General features: G+C 40.8%; 1 protein-coding gene across 4 annotated transcripts in view; it reads left to right on the plus strand.

The window, feature by feature from the left end:
- Positions 1-14,867, plus strand: part of PTK2 (protein tyrosine kinase 2) — a 175,874-nt gene that overhangs the window by 8,813 nt on the left and 152,194 nt on the right. For all 4 annotated transcript variants that reach the window (XM_072328191.1, XM_072328193.1, XM_072328190.1 and 1 more), the window contains exon 2: positions 5,020-5,078. The gene's annotated coding sequence lies outside the window, so the exon portion shown is untranslated. The remainder of the gene's footprint in view (positions 1-5,019; positions 5,079-14,867) is intronic.

Here is a 14,867-nt window from a genome sequence, read left to right on the forward strand (position 1 = left end):
AAGAGGTGTACAGCAAGGGAGATTAATCCTCCAATGGGGATCTAAAGGGAAGTTGAATTGTGTCTTAGGCTACCAAGCCTTCCTTAATTCAGCTTTAGTAAGAGGGGGAAGAGTTGGTTTGTGTAATGGAGGTGCTGCTTGTCTCGTGCTGTTTCAGTGCTTTTAACAGCTACGGCTTTATGCCTTGCTCTGTTATCAGTGAAGGGGGTTATTTGTAGGACAGGAGTGTGTACCACCAGCTTTGTTTAACAACGGAATCAGCTTTTTCTTCCCTTAAAGCAAGCAAAATGCTTCACTTGCTTCATAATCTAAGGAAAAATATAGATCACAGGAGCTTCTGTCCCTAGGAAACTATTTCTGGAGTTATGTAATGTATTCAGATACGCATGTTTGAAGAAAAATGGGAATTGCATCGATGTTCTTCCTTTCAAGGCTTTGTTACACTTCTGTTGAAAAAGGCATTGCATGGCAGCATTTCCAAGGGGCAATGGGAACGTTGGTCATGCAATAGCAAGCAAAAGGTCACAGAGTGGAAGCACGGGAAGGTAGGAGACTGCAGCAAATTAGGAGAATAAATGTGCATAAAGTACATCCGTGTTAATACCTTGCTGCTGAAGCTGATAAAAGCAAAAGAAGGCGAGACCTTGTGGCTTGCAAAGTTGAGGTCAGTTGTGGAAAGTCATGGTGAAAGCAGTGAGTCGTGACCGAGCATCTGAAGCAAAGGCAGCATGAAAAAGGAAGGGAGGAGGACCGCAGAGACCACGTGCATATAACATTAGGGCGTAGTGCCAACTTGTCACCTGAAGCATGGCACCTTCTTGGTTTTTAGCCTGCTTTATCACAGTTCCAAGTATTGTTGTGGTCAGAGTGTTGAAGTTGTTAAATTTGTCTTTATAGCTGATTTTTAATGAGTGTCAGTTTTTGGGAACAAGAGACAATAGTAAATTTGGACTCCTTCACTTTGTGGTGGTTTTAATGTGGTATGGATGTGAGATTGGAGTGAAGTTTGCCCATCTTCCCACAGTTGTTGGTTAGAGCAATCTGGCTCTGTGTTTTTCTGCAGGACTGGTGCTGGTTAGGCTGAGTGGCCGTGTAGCTGTGCCTTGTGCTGATGCACTTAAGGTGTGCATTTGGATTCAATGTGTCTGTTTCAAACTCTGTTTTAATGACCAGGTTCTTCTGGTGTCTGAGTCATTGAGCAATGGTAAGGACAAACCAATGTTTTTATACCAACTGTCCCAAAACTTCTTGAGATTGCTTCTTCTTCACAGCCTTGTATCAGTGTGTAGAGTTGGTGGGTGCTGTGTTCAGTGCTGCCCTGACTGTTACAGAACATTCCTTGAAGGCTTTGTGTTGTTTATTCATCACAGAATCATCATGGAATGGCTTGAGTTGGAAGAGACTTCATTAGGTTCACGCAGGCCTACCTTCTGAGCATGTCGAGGTCTCTTTGGATGGCATCCCTTCCCTTTAATGTGTCAGCTACACCACTCAGCATCATCACTGATGTCATCAGCAAATTCGCTTAGTGTTCACTCAAGCCTATAATTGACGAGCATGTTGAAGAGCACTGTCAGACCACTGGGGGAAACTACTCATCTCCAGCCTCCACTTGGATACAGTGCTATTCACTGCAACCCTCTGTCTATGGCTTTACAACCAATACCTTATCACCCTCAAAACCATCTCACTCCAGTTCAGAGATAAGGATGTGGTGGGAGACCATGTCAAAGGCCTTGCGTGAGTCCAGGCAGATAACACTCATTGCCTTCCCTTTGTCCACCAAAGTCTTTGCTTCATCACAGAATGCCACCAAATAAAAATCTTGCACGATAACAAAAGTTGCACTACTTGGCAGTTCAAAGATAGAAGGTAGAGGTGAATAAAACTGATGTTGCTGGACAGTAATGGTGCAGCTTTGGCTTTGTAGGGCTTGAGGTGGTCATCCGTTATATGGAAATGGTGTTGGGGGTCATAGGGAGGGGGGAATTTGTTAAGAAGAGATGAATGGAGAGATGAGAAAAGAGCAATGAGAGTAAATGTCCATCAAGAGTATGATCAGAGAGCACTTAAGCACTAAAATACAAGGAAGCTGAGAATGTTTTGTGCCTAAAATATACTTAGTGTTTGTTTTCTTGGATACTTGTCACTGGTTTGAAAGGTCTGCATGTTGAAGATCTCTAACTGGAGGGGGGGGGGCTGGCAGTCAAAAAGCAGTTTCAGGCAGTGGTTTAGAGGCTTAGATCTTCAGGTAAGATGTTTATCTTTTAATTAAAGAAGTAAGTAGAATTAGGGGTGATTCTAAAGAGGAAAATAAGGCGGTCGTAGATAAAAGTGAGTTTAAAAAAGGAAAGATAAGACAGATAACGCCAGAGGGAATGGATACTCTTGGCTACTTGGGAAAAGTATAAAAAGGAATAATTTCTACTAGGAGAGGAAAAAAAAAAAAAAGGATATTTCAAGTTATAAGGAAATGTATAAATGCACGCCATTTTGAATAACCTGGATCACTTTGTACGTCAAATCTTCTTCTTATGACCAGTTTACAAGTTTTCGGTGCTTGTCTCAATCGTAATGAGACTAATTGGTGTGTTTTTCAATAGGGTTGCAGCTGGTCAAAGCTGGATTGGGCGCAGAAGACTTTTTGTCACCTCTTGTGTTCCAAAGTCAACCAGTAAGCTGTAGTGACCCATGGAGATAAATCTTGGGGTATATGCTTGGGAATTCCGCTCAGTGTAGGGGAGATGAAATAATCCTGTGTTGGGATCACCTCTGACTGCCTCATGCACAGTTGGTAGTAAAGCAGAGGGCTTTTTTATCTGTGTTCTAGGGATGCTCTACAGCATCAAATCAGTACAGTGTTTGTGTGCTGAATTTTACGCGCATGGGTAGTCATATAGAAAATCAGTAGGATAACTAGTGGAAAATCTATTCTGCTCCTAGGTGTTTGCATTATTGATGTCTAAACAATTAAAATAATATTTCTCTAGTGTTTGTTTGGAGCATTTTTGTTATGCAGGAGGAGCTCTCGCAGCTGTGGCATGCTATTATTTTAACAGATGCTTTAAGGGTACCACTGACGTAATTTCCCTGAGTGGAGGAAGGTCATTACTATCAGCCCTGGAAGCTAAAAGTAGCTTTTGCCATATCAAAGAAACTGTTTCTTTAAATAAATCAATAACTACTGCGTGGATTTCTCAATCTGCCAAAGAGTCTCTTGAGGAATTGCCCTTTTCATAAAGGATGTAAAAACTCGCCATGATGTCATTCCCTTTGTGTTAATCCTTGGTGTTCTCACACGTTGTCCCAGATAACGACCGATTCTCCAGCAGTATTCTGGGGAAAGCTGTCATTTGCTGCTTGGGCTGATAGAGATGATAGGTCGGCTGGCTGCTGGGATCCTCTCACTAGATCAGGATGGTGGCGAAGTTGTTCATTAGAAACAGAGGAAATCTGAGATGTATTCAATGTACTTTGCTCTGCTGCATGTGGGTATTATGCTGTCATATGCATACACCAATCTGGCTCTGCTCCTTGTTCCCATAGGGAAGTTGCTTGGTTAATTTTTAACATGGGCCCAACAGCGTTGTGTAGTGTAAGGTAGTTCAGCCCAAGTTCTGCAAAGCTGTCTGTGTGTGCTGCTAGTGTACGAATGGTGTGAGAAGGTAGTATGTATCGTGTCCCGTTACTTCACCTACATTCAGACATCTGTGTTTTTGTGTCTGTTCATGTAGAAATTGCAAGTGTTTTGATTTTCCGTTTATCGTAGAATCACAAAATGGCCTGGGTTGAAAAGGACCACAATGACCATCTAGTTTCAACCCCCCTGCAATATGCAGGGTCACCAACCAGCAGACCAGGCTGCCCAGAGCCACATCCATCCTGGCCTTGAATGCCTCCAGGGATGGGGCATCATCCACTTGGGCAACCTGTTCCAGTGTGTCACCACCCTCTGTGTGGAAGAACTTCCTCCTAATTTCTAAACTAAACCTCCCCTGTCTCAGTTTAAAACCATTCCCCCTTGTTATAGCAGAGATCAGTGCTAAAAGGGGGTTAATTCTGGTTGTTTTTTTGTTGTTTTTTTTTTCTTACCTGAACAAAACGAAGCTACTTGGCACAGTTCCTTTTGGTACTGCTGGTTTTTGGCATAAATTTACCTCGTCAAATTCAGTTCTCATGGAAATCTTCCAGTGGTCTTTGTGTGTGGGAGAAGCAGCTAATGTGGATAAAGGCTCAGAAACAGTTCTGTAAAATGTGATTTCTCTCTGCTTAGTTCTGCCTTCATCCTCAGAGCATATGTTCAAAAGGCAAAAAAGCCAAAAAACAAGCAATGTTTTTGCTCTTTTGCTAGTTTACTTGACTCTGTGTCCTTACAATTTGGTCAGTTCCTTTAAGTAAAAAACAAACAAAACCAAACAAACACAAACCTCTTTTTGGACAGCCTTACGTGTGTATTCTGAGCTATATCTGTATGCATTTGTTACACTGGCTTGAATGTCCTGTGATACACATACCCTGAGGAAATAAATGCTTTCCACTGGTTCCTGCTAGACACGCTTGATTTTTTTGGTGTCTTTTTGTGTTTTTATTTTTGTGGGGTTTTTTCTTTGTTTGTTTTTTAGGGAAGCACTCTTTAATTCGAGGTCTGGCTGCTGCTCATCTTTTGGACCACTTGTCAGGATTTTCAGAGTTCTCTGAACTGCTCTTGCCATTAAATGGAAGCTATATTAAAAGTTCATTTCAGAATCCTTTAAGGCTTCTCCTGCCCCTGAAAACCATAAAGAGAAATTTTTCATGCTCACAAGACCTACACAACTGATGGCAGCTTGCCTGGAAGTGTCTATTTTCAGTTCATATGTAAGCCCCTTTTAGCAGTAAACTGGGGTATCTGTTGCCATTCACTCCGTTGGAAGATTCTTCATATAATGGATATCAGTTGTTTGTGTTGTATTTGTGTTGGATATTTGACTAGTTTAATGTTAAGGGAATAACCTAATCTGTTCTAAATGTTCGTTTCAGATTTCATGTTTCGTCTTGTATCAAGCACCTACTGCTGAGAGCTGGAAAGTCTACTTAAGGTAGGTAGTACATCAGTATTTTTGCCCTTCCTTACAGGGATCTGTCCTTAGTAGAATGGTTCATTCTGATTATAAGCTCCCCTCGTGCACAAAATAAATATGTAGAGTGTCTTCTCACCTACCAGAGTTACAGAGCTGGAAACTTGCTGACCAAGCTGACGTTCTGGCTTTGGAGCAAAATGTTAGCGGTCTTGTACATGCAGTTTGCCTTAGGCAAAGTTTTCACTGTGGGGGGGGGGCTGACCTTAAGCTGCACGCAGGAGTAGGGAAGTTGGGTAATCACAGTATTCTTTGTATTACAGGACTCTGATTTTGGTTGTTTTGTGATTCCTTGGGACTTTTCTCTCCCGGGTGAACGGTTATGTTTGCAAACTTGTTAAGAGTTTCTCTGATGCCCATTTCTATTGCTGCTGATGTGTCTGGGTGTTCATGATGGTTTTGTACTTGAGCATAGCTAGAAGAACTCATTGGATCCATTTTTATTTCATTGTTGACTTTGCTTGCTTTTTTCCATGTTGTCAGTGGTTGCTGGTTTGTGACCATGTATTACATAGTATTTTTCTCTATGGCTTTGGCTTTAATGTGTAACAGAATGAAACTCTTGCCTTTTCAATGGTACTTCTGCATGTAGCTTGTTGGTATGTCAGAACCTTGCTTAAAACTTTTGTCACCTGCTTTAGGTTAATATTCTCCTTGCCTGGCTTGTAATACACTTGGTAACAGCAGATGTGGCTGCTTGTGTTGTGCAAGGACTGGATCCCCAGTGGGTTTTCAGCCTGTTGTGTTGCAGTTCAGCTTTGGTGCATTGAAATGCAAAGCTTGATGGGATCTGTCCATATTTTCACTTTTGGGAGTCAACAAAGGGTCACTTAATGCCTCATGACTGCCTGCGTTTTTAGGGCCAGGTGTCTTTTGTGTATAATTTCTTACTCCACGCATGGTCTAGATGTTGGCCTTTCTTAAATGTTCAGTTTTACAGTAATTACTTCTACTTTTTTATTCATTTCTTCCCTTTTTCTGGTTTGGGGTGCTGTTGGTATGTGCCAAACAAGTAGTAGATGGAAATCCTTGGGGAGAAGAAAATTTCCACCACTCCAAGGAATTAATTGAATGCCTTACAAAGTGGTTGTCTTTGGTTTTGTCAATTAAACTGGAGGAATCTGAAGTACTTTTGTTAGAACGAAAAGCATCATTACTGGTATTTTTTGTCAGTTAAGATCAGTTTGCTGCCTTCTGTGTTACCTTGAATTATGTTTCAGATGGAATAACAGAGGTGGTATTTTAACTTTTCTTACAAGGAATGCTGATATATGGTAAATGAATAAAACAAAGGGGAAGGGGGAGAAAACAGCATCCTCTCTGCAGTTCCTTTATATAGTGGCCTACAAATGAAACCCCTGGTTTCAGGTTTTTTACACTTCCTCATTTGTTTTGACCTTTTAAAAAGAACAGCTACTACTGGTGATGTCATAGGCAAAAAGCACACTTGTATGTTTTGTGAGCTGAGTTTGTTTGGTCTTTGGAATACGTAGTTTGTAAAAGGCAGAAGTGAGTCATATCCTGGTAGAAGCACGGCAACGGAGCATTGATGGGTTTGTTAGGTAAATAACTTGCAGTGCCTTCCTAGATAAGACGTTATGGAAAAGCAGCCCTGTGAATAACAAGGATTTGAAATAAAAGGGGTGAGTAAGAAGAAACAGCAAAATACATTAAATGCAAATTGCGAGAAGTTCCTATTTGACAGGTTAATGCTAAAACGTGGATTATTTTTTGGCTGGGGATTTGTTAGGAGGAAAAGATTAGCGCTGCTTACCCTGATTGACATTATGTATGCAAATACCAGGATGACAGCTCCAGTGGAAATGGGGAAGAAAAAAAAAGTGCTGAGTCTCTTGCTGTGTTGAGAGACCATTATTGTAAATTATATATTCAAATTGCCAGAATTTAAGCTCTTATGTGTACCACGGTGGTCTTTTCATTACACAATCACGCCTTTTGTTCCACAAAACCAGTACCTCACAGGGTACCAAAAACATCTCTCTATTCGCTGCACTCTTCGAGTCCTTCTCTGGCAGAATGGAGATTTCCTGTTAAGTTTGCAGGTAGTGTCTGCTTGACCCTTTTATCTTATATTCATATTTGTATCTGTAGTGGATGAATCACCAAACTTAGGTTCAAATGATTACTTTTTAGATCCCTACTCACACATGTCGTTTTGTTCTTCTTATAGCACTTAAAACATTTGCATTCAAAGCAAGTCTCTCACTGGTTTGAATAGCACCTGAAAGTACTTGGCGGTTGTGTATTTAACCCCCAGGGTATCAAGGCATGTGTCCATGAAAGAGAAACACATGGTTGATTGTGCAAAGCTTAAATAAATGACTCTTAACATTATCCAGCAGCTCTGAATGTGTAGATGACACTGATTGCTTCGGTTCATAAAGTATTCTTTGTCTTCCCCTTGATGCTGAATATTTACTCTCAATATTTATTAACCAGTGCAGAATACATATATTAATAAGGTGAGACTATGAGCAACCATTGAGCTTTGTGACTGACTCCGTGTATGGAATTGGTGCCGGGCTTCTGTAGGTAATGGTGTGGGCATACAGTCTGTGTAAAGAGGGACACCACGGGCAGTAGGTGGTGCTACCACTTCCACCCATGAAGCTTTACCCCACAAAACAGTTCTCCTAATGATATCCTTACAGGTGATATTGAATGCTTTGCAGCATCCAGGTTTTACTTTAATTGGAGTTAAACCAGTATCTGACAAGCAACCTTGTTGTACTGAACACGTTACTCATTCAAAAACTATCAGATCAATGAATTAGGATTCTTATTTCTTAAGGTAAGAAGTGTTTGCTTCAAGCCAATCACACCGGTGTGCTTATAGCTCCTCCTGGCTTCTGGTAGTGGGATTTTGCTGGATTTGTATCTGCTTTATTCTTCTGGTCTCCCAGCACATTGGAGATTTATTTTTCCACCAAGCTTATGGTAAACTTCAAACTCTTCCAGGCAGGCTGGGCTCACAAGTGTGAGTGAGTTCATGGGCGGTTCACTGCTGAATGTGCTCTTTGCTCTGCCTGGGTTCCTGCTGTGCTCTATCTGTATTGGCAGATGTCACCACAGCATTCGTTATGCACAGTTTTAAAAGCAATGAACTTGAATTAAACAAACACAATCCGTGCCATGTGATGCTTAATGCCTTCCTGAGCAATCTGTCCTGGCCTTTGCTCAGGATAGCTGTTGTTCATGAGGTTGCCCCCAATGCACTTGTTTTATTTTTTGCATGGAAGTGGGCTGGGAGGAAATAAATCTAAGTACTTTCTCCTTAGTTGTCTCAACCCTCAGTGTAGTTTAATGCAGTCTGTCTGGTTTGTCTGGGAATACTTAAAGGAGGTAGAGCTTTTCGTATGGAAAATGATTCTTTATGACTTGGGGCAACTCATTTTCTCATCATCCCAGACCTGCAAGTACATACCTGATGGAATCACTGTATTGACCTGCTCAAATCAGGAAGAGTATCTCAAATGTGTTGTGCCTACACATGTTGTCCAGAGTGATGACTGTGGTGCTTAGCTGATATGGTGATAGGCTCTTATTTGTGCTTGTAATAACTTGGGTTGCATGCACCTTCATTGTTTTAAAAGGCAAATTAACTCTGGTTCCTTATGGTTGATCTGCTCTGTTCTTGTATTGTATTTTTCACTTCTCTAAAAATAGACATATTGCTCTTACAGCTGAAGAGTTATATTTGCAGTGAAGTTTGCTGTAGCCCTGTTTCTGTGAGAGCACTTCACTTACCTAGCTAGTAAGGAATGATTGTCCTTGGCTATGTTCTGCTTAATGGATTAGAACCTGTAGTGTCTGTTACTTGCTGCAGGAATTGCATGAGGCTCTGCAACACTGGTCAAAGAAAGCTGCTGATATTACAGTTCTCTTGGCCCATTCTTATACAGAAAAAGACCCCAATGATAACACACATCATGTTGCTACGTAGTGTGCTTTGACCTTCCAGAATATCCAAATTTCAGACACACAGATCAGCCCAGAATCAGCCTTTCAGTGCACGTTGACAGTGTGTGTTAACTGGATTCTTGTAAACAAAATGCTTGAAGGCGGGATTTCTGCAGAGCATCAAAAAGATCAAAATTCAAACCAGACCGTAATCTTTCCAAGGCTTGAAAATTCCTGTTTTTTTTCCCTGTAGACCTTCCTGTTATCTTTTCTGATGGTTTTTGTTACTGCTTTTGTATCTTGAGTTGTACCTTGAGTGTTAATGACTGCCCTTGTGTTACAGACTTTGCCTACTTAATATAAGGAGAGGAAAACCAATGGACACAAAACCATACTGACAAGCTGCAATCTTGTATTGCCTTGCCAGTGATTGTGTTTTGCACGTGTGTGCTTGGCTACTCCAACCTAGGTGTAAAACTGGTAGAAAATTGTATGATAAAGTTGTAGCAGCAGTTCCTAAAGCTGCTTTCCTTCTCATCTGCCTAGAGGACACAAGAACAGATATAAGTGAACAGCACGTAGAAATAGTTTCAGAACAACCTAACCTTTATGTCCAGGTGCTTATAGATAGTCTTGCTTATTCTCTCCGTTCTTTAGAACGTTGTGTTTTGTAATTCTTCCTCATGTATCATCATTCTTTAGCTTCTAGCTGAAATGAAATGCTTTGAGCGTGCTTGCTAAGCTTATAGCTGGGCAGACTGTACTAAGGAAGAGTTTTCTTCTGCTTGCTGTGTTTGTGCTGCCAACTACTTCCATTTAAAATGTTCCAACTATACAGTGGAGTTTTGGGCCAATTTGGAGCAGAGGTGTTGTCCACAATGTTATGGAAATATGCAGTGTTTTCACAGGCTTAAATTTATTATTAGGGACTATGAGAGGGCATGAGGAGGCAAATAACAGTCTATAGCTGCACCTACAAATGATTGCATTAAACTAGATGCCCCAATTGTAAAGAGCACTCTAAAGGGGTTCAGCTAACAACAAAACCTAGGCTCAGTAGGCGCTGCTAAAAGGCACCACTAGAATGCTGCTCTTCAGCATGTGTGAAAGCTGTGCTGCTGCAGCTCACAGCTGTATTGTGAAAGGTGTGATCTTTAAATCGCTGAGATACCTATTTAAAATAAAAAGGTCATTTCTTATTTTAGTGTAATAGTATTAGGCATGTGGAAAGGAAAAGGGCACTTAAAAAGTCATGGTTGTCAGCGGGGCTCCAAGTTGGGCGTTCCAGATTATATTTGTGTTTATTATAAGCAGGTGGTAGTGTTGTCATTTCCCTCTTTCAGGACCAGGCTGGTCGGTTTAACTTTCAGGATAGGACGATAAAAGTCTGGCAGTGGTTCAGTCAGTATCAAGGTCCAAAGAAATTAGGATGGCTGTGGCCATGGAGATTTTTTCCTTTCAGCTTACTCTCTTATTCTTTGATCTCTGTAAGATAAATGTCCAAAAGTGATGGTGGTTTTTTTTCTGCTAATACTGATGCTTCGTGTATTTTGACTTTCTTCCGTTTCTAATGGTCTTCTGATGTTGTTTTGTCAATAGTGACATTACTGTGAGTCTGAATGGTATTGTATCATAGTTATTTTAAGCAGAACAATTCAAGTTGTACTCATCTGCCTTTAACGTACACTGACTCTTATAAATCATCTTCATATAAATTAGAGCTGGGCTTTTACTATGGTGAAGAGTGTACCCTACGAACCTCTGCATAGTAACTTTTGTCCGTGGAAAGCAGACAGGATCTGAACATGCACCTCCTTTTTGCATGGTGTCAGAGGCTGTGTGTTAATTATTTGACATGTTAAACACTGAATTTGAAGAAGGGAAGTAAATATGTTAATTCATTGCGGTTAAGCTCTTTCTGAGGAATAATTTCTCCTAAAACAAGTCTTGACCTATACAACTTGATAGGTGAGAAGCAAGTGTCTGTCAAGGACTAATCTGTTTCTTATTGCAACCCGATCCTCGGTTGGTGAGAGCATTATAGTAAGTCTTTTTATCCTATCAGCCGAATACTCATCTGTGTACGAGAATAAAATTTGACAGAGTGGCTTTTCATTTTGCAGGTTTGCATGCCTGTGGTTCTGCCAGTCAGAGTGGGTTTGTGCCCTTTCATGGACAGAAGCCTGTATGTGCTTTGCTTTGAACCATTCCCAGTTTTATGTTCTGCTTCTGCAGGCAGCTTGTTCCTGAGTAAGGATCTGTTTGTATCCAACCCGAGTCCTCGTGCTTCTGGCTCTGTGCTAAATATTAAACAGATGTGACCCTAAAAGAAGATGTTTTTAAACAGAGTGACCTCTAAGTATTTTCAGGGGAGGCTTGCTTTACTAAGAGGCCTGCTTTTTCCCGGAGATCTTGTATAAGTAGTCAATGAAGGTTTGGATGTCTGGGGGGCAGTGGCCCTGGACTTCAGTCCAGAGGTTTCCTGTTAATAAGGTTTGAAGAGAAGCCAAACCAAAGCTACCTGGAAGATTTGCTTTTATTATTTTTAATGTGGGGTGTGTGGAAATGTGTGTATGTAGTGTGAGTCTGTACCAGTTACTGTCCTGCTTCTCTAAGGAAGAGAGCTTGATATTAAATCCTGAGTCCCAGAGACAGAAAATTGACAGAATCCTGATGATAATATAGGGAGTTTTGATTACTTTTGATAAGCAATACTTTACCTTGGAAACATAAAATAAACACTGCTCACCTTCTGGAAATGTGCAAGAAGGATGTAACAAAACCAGTAAGTTACATTGCTTCATGTGCTTATGGTATCTATATCCACAGTGATGGCAGCAGACAAACCTGCATAGAATGTTGCTGCCATCGCTGTCATAACTGTTATTCCAGCAACATGAGTAATTTGGATCAGAGGATACTGGTTTTGCTTTTCTAAAACTCCCACCTGAAGGCATTCTCAGTATATTTGTGATAGCTACATTCAGTGGAGCGCAATAGGTTTAAGAAGTAGCTGAAACAGCGCAGATACTGAATGGGGAGTTATGCTTTGAGAACCTAATACTTTTCTTTGCAGATTTTGTATCCCCCGATGCTTAAGGGGTTGGAGCTTGATGATCCTTGAGTTCCCTTCCAATCCAAACCGTTCTATGATCGGGTAGTGGGTAAAATGAAAATGACAGCAGTGGAAGACTTCAGCAAATTTGTATCATCTTGGTTTTGACCTCTGCAGCATCCATATTTTATTTATTGCTGGTCTGATGAGGTCATATACAATCTGTTCTTGAAGTCATGGCAATTCTTACCATTACTTGTTATTAAAATTGCCTATAACGTGTTTTGAAGTGAGGACGTGTTCAGATTTGCCTGAGAGCACTCAAATTTCAGCAGAGTGTCAAAGTTAATTTCTTACATTCTTAACTCCTACACTGACTGTAAATTAAGTATTGATTTTATATGTTGGTGTTTCTAAATGAAAAGCATTTCTGAATTATGGATAATAAATCTTAAATTCCATACTTAAATATGCAGGGGTGGTTCAGAAAGTCACACATTGCACTACTGCTGTGTGTTCTATATATGCAGTTCACTTGTTAAACCAACTCTGCTGACATGAGACTAGCTCGTTTGCACTGTATGTTACTTGTTGAAAGGTTTGGTTCAAATATGAAGAGGAAAAAATGCAGTAAGAAATAAATTACTATTAACCAGCTTTGTTATATGACGGTAATGTGACTTGCATGGGAAAAACATGGAAGCTCCACACTTATCATTCATACTGTCCATCTCACAGAGTTCTGCTTCCCAGAAAACTCAGGCATCAGACCTCAGTGGTTTTCATCACGTATTTCAGTATTTAGCTCTTAACCAGAGCTGCAGTCCAGTGCATGAATGTTCCCAATGTAGATGTGTGCTTACTTTCCCTCTCTCCTCCACTATATGTTAATGAGAGAATTGTCATTTGTCATGTTTAATATAATGAGGTTTTTTATCCCTTAAAAACAATACATTTTGGCTGTTGTATGAGACAATGTGAATGACTTTAGTCTTGTATTACTTCATATTCTGATACATGTCCTTGTTTTGTACCTAATCGAATGCTATGATTGCTTGCCTTTCATTTGAATAACTTGCTCACCTTTGGAGCATGTTGGGTGGAGGTCCATCAGGTCTTGGTTATAACACATAATTCTGGAGCCCACCAGGAGCTCTGTGTGGTTGTGAGTATCTGCTGAGGTCAGTGGTTGGAAAGAGCCACGTGCAGCCTGGATGTTTGTCTCTGACTTGGGCTGATGAAGGTCAGCGTAACACAGCAAGGTCGTCTAAGCTCTTCTTGGCTTTTCTGGCCCTAGGGCATCGGATACGGTGCCTCTACCAACCTGACCAGTGATGTATTAGGAGACAAGTTGTCCATTAATGATGTATGTGGAAGGAACAGAAAACATGGAAGCCATTTTGTGGCAGAACCTGTGCTGTACCTCCAACTTCAAAAGCAACCTGTTTGCTTTTTGAATGGCTGTAGTTTTAGGGTTTGAGATGAAGGCTGGGGAGGAAAATAGGGAGTAAAGTCCTGCAGAGTGTAAATCTCAGAAGTCTAAATACAACAGAGATAAAGTTCTTAGTTTCTTAGTCTGGCTTGGTGGTTTTTTTACTTTGGTAAAGAGATGGGAGAGCTGGAATCTTGTTTGGCTTTTCAAGTTAATGCTAAGAATGAGATAATGTTGTTCTTTAAACTTTTCAGAAATAGACGTGCTGGATGCAGGTCAGATAGATAAAAGGTATTCTTGTATTCATCTTAGTGCTTTGGAACGAGGGCTCTGAATGAGTCACAGTAACTCAGTGCTGCCTGCATTGCCTCAGAAAGGCACTTCTTATTTTTAGAATTGCATCTAACTATTTTGTAGACTTTGGATTTTAGACTTGTATGTAATAAGTGAGGCTGTTGACAATACTGATTGTTCACAGGTGGATGTGAAGATGTGTTCATTAGGAAAGCCTGCTGGAAAAAGCTGTTCTTGGTGTTTTTCTCATTGCGTTGTTTTGATGTTGTGTTTTATGAATTTAAGCTAGTAGATTGCGAACATTCAATGTTGGTATAAGACTTCTGTTGTGTAATTAGCGTGGACCAGGTGATGTCCATCTCTATGCAGAAACTCACTTGGACACATTGAAACTATAAAAAATAAGCAGTCAAGATCTGTTCCCACCCCCTGACATTGCATTTCCTCTCTGTCCACCAACATGATTTTGGGAATCACAGAATCACCATCACAGTGTATCCTGAGTTGGAAGGGATCTGTAGAGGATGGAATCCAACTCCAAGCTCCACGTGGTTCATTCTGTTGCATATAGAAGATACATTTGCATGTAAAATATGTTAAGTAGCCTGATTTCCTAAATAATTAGGCTTATGCTGCATATCTCCTCTCTGCTACCCTTTTCCATATAGGTTTTGAATATTAACTGGTTCTTAGCAAGTTCAGCACTGTGGCAGAAGCTCCAAAACACAGTTGAGTAGAGCTGCTGATTTCAGGCTGGTACCTGGCCCCAAAGCATGCAGGTGTGGATGGTGCCAAATGGGTACTTATGAAACTTGGAACCAGCTGGAAAACTCTTATATTTCTTATGGAATCGTAGAAGGATTTAGAGTGGAAGGGATCTTAAAGGTCATGTAATCCCCCTTCTGTGGCAGGGGGGTGTCTCACCAGGCTGGGCTGCTTTAAGTCCTGCTCGGCCTGGCCTTGAATGTCCCTAGGAACGGGGCATCCACAGCATCTCTGGGCCAGTTCTGGTTCCTCACTACTCTCTGAGTGAAGAATTTTTTCCTTA

This window comes from Excalfactoria chinensis, chromosome 2 (assembly GCF_039878825.1).
Source record: "Excalfactoria chinensis isolate bCotChi1 chromosome 2, bCotChi1.hap2, whole genome shotgun sequence".
NCBI classification, from domain to species: Eukaryota; Metazoa; Chordata; class Aves; order Galliformes; family Phasianidae; genus Excalfactoria; species Excalfactoria chinensis.